This window comes from Pundamilia nyererei, unplaced genomic scaffold (genome assembly GCF_000239375.1).
Source record: "Pundamilia nyererei isolate P.nyererei 1_Seehausen unplaced genomic scaffold, PunNye1.0 scaffold00272, whole genome shotgun sequence".
In the NCBI taxonomy this organism is placed as follows: Eukaryota; Metazoa; Chordata; class Actinopteri; order Cichliformes; family Cichlidae; genus Pundamilia; species Pundamilia nyererei.
In genome coordinates, this window is record NW_005187673.1 from 14,875 (window position 1) to 19,668 (window position 4,794).

General features: G+C 43.2%; 1 long non-coding RNA gene across 1 annotated transcript in view; it reads left to right on the forward strand.

Moving 5' to 3' along the window:
* The first annotated feature begins 528 nt into the window (after positions 1-528).
* LOC106455923 (uncharacterized) overlaps positions 529-4,794 on the forward strand; it is a 6,300-nt gene continuing 2,034 nt past the window's right edge. The window contains exons 1-2 of the long non-coding RNA XR_001290588.1: positions 529-678; positions 762-942. This is a non-coding gene — a long non-coding RNA (uncharacterized LOC106455923). The remainder of the gene's footprint in view (positions 679-761; positions 943-4,794) is intronic.

The following is a 4,794-nucleotide window of genomic DNA, read 5'->3' on the forward strand; positions in this document are numbered from 1 at the left end:
AAAGTGCTTTGAGAGTTTACAGAGTAATGTCATCGGCTCCTGATTCAGACTCTTACAACGTCACAGGCTCTAATGTAACAAGGCGAAACATGTTGTGCAGCGGTCAACAAAAACTACGGCTACCCAGCCCTCCTCTCTGTCAAAATCAAAACCAGTGAATGACAGACTGACAACGCCCATTTATGTCACCGCTAGCACCCACGTGACTCCCATAACAACCAAACAAATAAAAACCCAGTGATCATCAAAATTACAGGCTGTAATCAGCTGATCTGTTGCTCTTTGTGGATGCACACAACTGAATTCAACAAGATGTAAGCAGATATTTCATAAGTTGTCCTAACTGTTTTTCATCTCTATACACTGACAGTACACTGTTTATGGTGTCTTTAGATTAGACAATATACAGTTGGAATTCAAGGAATGCGTGGAGCTTAATGTCATGGTCGGACGGTCCTGCTTGTGTGTGTGTGTCTCCCTCTCCTCCCCCCCTACTCCGAGAAGCTCTTGGTGCCTACTCCAGGTCTGGCCACGCCTCCGGGAGAGAATGGCCGACCCCTGACCGGGAAGCGTCTCCGCTCGGCTGCCAACACACCACCCAGCTGCTGCTAATCTTTCCTCGCTTGGGCTGAGGTATTTACCAGACGGCAGTCGACGCTGGATTGTACTTGAAGCTTGGTAGTTTAGTGTGCTCGCAATTCTGTGACTTAGCATAGTCAGGCTAGCCTTCTCATCAGATGTTGTTGTTGCTCGTCCATCAGGTGGAGAAGTACAGAGCGGAGAAAAGGGCTCGCTGGTTTTATCACTCGGGAGGAGAAACACACACGGAAGGAGCACACACGGATTTTCACTGAAGAGTAGTGATTAGTGGTGGGCAGATCGATCCAAATATCGGTTATATCGATACCAAGTTGGCATCGGTATCGAATCAATACTAGGCTGGTGAGATAGATTCTTTACTTTTAAGTTCCGCTCTTGTTTGTAATGCTGTGCTTTTGGCAAAGGTCGCTGGACTTGCTGCTCCTGTGTCAGCGCAGAGCAGACGGACTTTGCTCCCTCTTCCCCCTCTTGTGTTGACATGTTGCGCTGTCACTTGACGTGACTTAGACAAGTTGGGGGTTGTTAAGTTGTTTACATATTATTTATATTTTTATCAGCTGTTATTGTTGTTGAGAATTTTAATTGTAAATTTTGTATTATAGTTTCCCAGCAGTACTTGTTTTGATTTGTTTACTGGTTTGCACAATTTATTGTAAATTTTTTATTAAAAAAATAAAAATAAAATGAGTAAACCGCCACGGCAGACCTGATGGCATTTTCATGCTTCACAGCATGATTTATTCTTACAATAATCACATGGCTGCTGTAACAGTACATTCTGCTCCAGCTCTCCTGCTACCAGCTGTACACATACAATACAATCAACAACAACACAGAACACAGCACAGGTTTTAAGCCGGCGAGGCATGATTGTAGATGCCGTGCAAGTGAGTCCATCTCAGAACGTACCCCGCCATATACCCCCTTTGCCCCTGAGACAGAGCCTAACCTACTCGCCCCCTCCGCGAGCAGGCGAGGGAATCGGCCCGGACCATCGGCGCCCCAGGTAGCCACCCATGTGGCAAACAGCAGCGGGGCAGCAGGCATGGAAGTGAGCCGGGGCTCACAGGCAGCTGAGCAGGTGGTCGGCACGCAGTACCACGCAGCGTGCCGGCCTCTGTTGGAAGAGAGGCTGGACCGGACAGCACGCTGCCCTCGGATGTGGCAGGACCCCCCCCCGCACCTCCGTCTCCAGCTTGGCAGGTCCCGCTGGCGCGCCAGCCTCCAGCTCACCCCGAACCGGTCCTTCCCGTGCGCTGTCCACCGTTACAATAATCACACGATTTCTCTAACAGTACATTAGTACAACGGCTGCAGCTCGCCAGCTGTACACATCACTAACAACAATACAAGCAGACCACAGGTTTTAAGCCAGCCAGGCGTGATTATAGACGCGGTACAGGTGAGTCCATCTCACCTGCAGTGGCATCGCAGAGCAGCCACAATAAGAAAGCATTTTCTATTTAATTATAAACTTTATCCTAATTATGTCCTGGGTTTTAACTATTTAATAATAAAAAATGAACCATCACAAAAAACACTTAAGGTTATAAAAATTAATTGAGACTTAGCAATTATATGACGTATCCACCTTATTTATTGAAAAGTATCGGTATCGGCAATACTGGCCCGCATTTACTTGGTATCGGATTGATACCAAAATATGCAGTATCGCACACCACTGGTAGTGATGTGCGGATCGATCCTGAAATATCGATTCCTCCGATACCAGTAATTTATGTTCTATAATCGATTCTCACATTAAAATATTGATATTTTAGTAATTTAGAGTAAATTTGTAGTTTATCATTAACAGGAACACAGTGGAAAGAAACTATAACATTCGGATTGTCTACATTCAGAGGAACTACTTCCTCTTCCGCCTTTCATAGTCATGTGCAAAATATGGCTGTATAAATGTCTCGCAGCCCCTTGGCGTGCGCACTCACAACAATGGCTGAGCGTAATTGTGCGGACGTATTTTACCTCCACAAACAGCTGAGATGTGGTTTGCGATACATGTGGCAAAAAAAGTGCACCAAGAGTGAGGTGTTGTGGCCATACTAGGGAGGCATTCAAAAGGGCTGTTGGGGGGTGATAAATACATTTTACAGGGTTTATTGATCGGATAAAATACGTTAAATGTCACCATTATTATTGGCCGGCCCGGAAACAGTGGGGGTGTCCAAATTCAGAGGCTGCTTCCACCTGAGGACCCGACCTTGGCGGTCTAAAGAAAGTAGTAGGGTAGTACGTCACAAGCTCCCTCGGTGGAGTGAAACTCTGCCGTCTGCTCCTGGCTATCTAATATATAACCGGGCACTGACGTAAACTCTTCTGTTTAATTATTGTTTGATGTTTATTCAGCTGTGTGAAAACCCTGGAGGAACCCTCCCGAGGGATTAATGAAGTTAAATTTAATTTAATCTAATCTAATAACTTTAATCTCAGCCAAACCGATTTAGTCACGAACAAATAAAACACTGAAAAAGCCAAACAATAACATTTTGAAGTTATCAAAGTGACTTATATATCATGTTTAACCCGAGTAGTGAAAGACCGTATCAGTATCATCGATACCACCCTGAATATTACTTGGTATCGGATCGGAAAGGAAATCAGTGGTATCGCACATCACTAACTCATGTGCACCACCTTCGGGAATTGGGAGAAAATCACCTTTGGACAATTGCCCTTCTTTGTTTAAGACTGTATTTGAGCACTGCAAATAAACGCACTGTCTGCTTTGTATCCAGAGTTCTGCGCTTGAGTCCATGCTTTCCATTAGCCGTGACACTTAAATTCAAATTCAGTTCTGCTACAGTTAATATAACCCTTTGACCACGAGGACCTTTTGAGGTCTAATCAGGACATTTTCACACGCATCTTAGTAAATAAGTTACCGTGTTCTGGAGTTGATATAGAAGCCCTCATAACAATTATTGTTATTAGATTGGACAAAATCCAAGATAAATTAAAGCTTATCCATGAAATTCTTGATGTCTGCTGTACAATCATTCGATCCTCGAAAAAGAAATGTGCAAACAAATCATAAAAGGTCGCAAATTATCATGACGTTCATGTCTGTGATAAGTGTATGCAGCTTTCTGATGTTTTTGTGTTTTTTCTGTTTAATTTGATTTCCTTTAATTTGTTGATTTACGCTACCGGTGATGTGTGGGCCACTATTCTGGCTCTGATCCGGCTTCATGGCTTCAAGAGCTTCTGGCTGTGAAGGCTGCCTCATGGGTCCGTGCTCAGAATGGTAGAAACCATGATAATAGCTGATAAAGTGTGTTTATTTTAACAATATGCCATGGCTACGATCAGCTGTTTTTCCACATGCTTTCTTGTAATAACTGTGTTTTTAGCACTGTGTGTGACAGAGTGTGTTGAAGCTGGAAAAGTCCTGTTGGGTTACAGCATCAAAAGAGAAACTCTGGGGCTCTGAGGGTTTGGTTTACTGACTTCATACTAGGGCTGGGAGATATGGCATGAAATCCATATCGTGATATAATTTGAAGCACGTGTGGTAACGATATATATATCCCGATATATTATTTTCTTCTGTATAACGTATTTTCCACACTATAAGGCACACTTAAAATCCTTTAATTTTCTCAAAAATCGAGTGTGCCTTATGTATGAATTCTGGTTGTGCTTACTGACCTGGAACCGATTTGGGCGTGCAGAAATCTGTTCAAAAATGTTTTGATGGATTGTCAGAGCATTACGGCTGCCGTAGTGAGGAGCTTCGCGGAGTAATCTGGGTCCAAAACTCCGTCCCTTCAGGTCCCAAAGTCAAACGAACATTGAGAGTTAAAAATGGTCTAAATTCTTTCATCTTTAATAAAATCATCAGCGTTGTTGCTTTACTAGGTGTAACAATTAAGTTTAACAACCAGGCATCCATGAAAACAGAAGTTATTAAATTTAACGGAGTTAGAAGTTAACAGGAAGTTAGCTTGCTAGTTTCCACCTAAACATGACACACCATGTTCTGACTGAGAGATTTTTGAAACTAATTAAAACATACAGCTCTGCTACCACTTCTGACATAAATGAAGACAGAAAACTAAACATCAGTGGCATTTGCAGGGTTACTGAAGTTGGACTACCTGGTATATAATGTTGTGCTACGTGATTGCTAGCGACACAGCTATGTTAGCATAACATTAGCACAGTGAAGCTGGA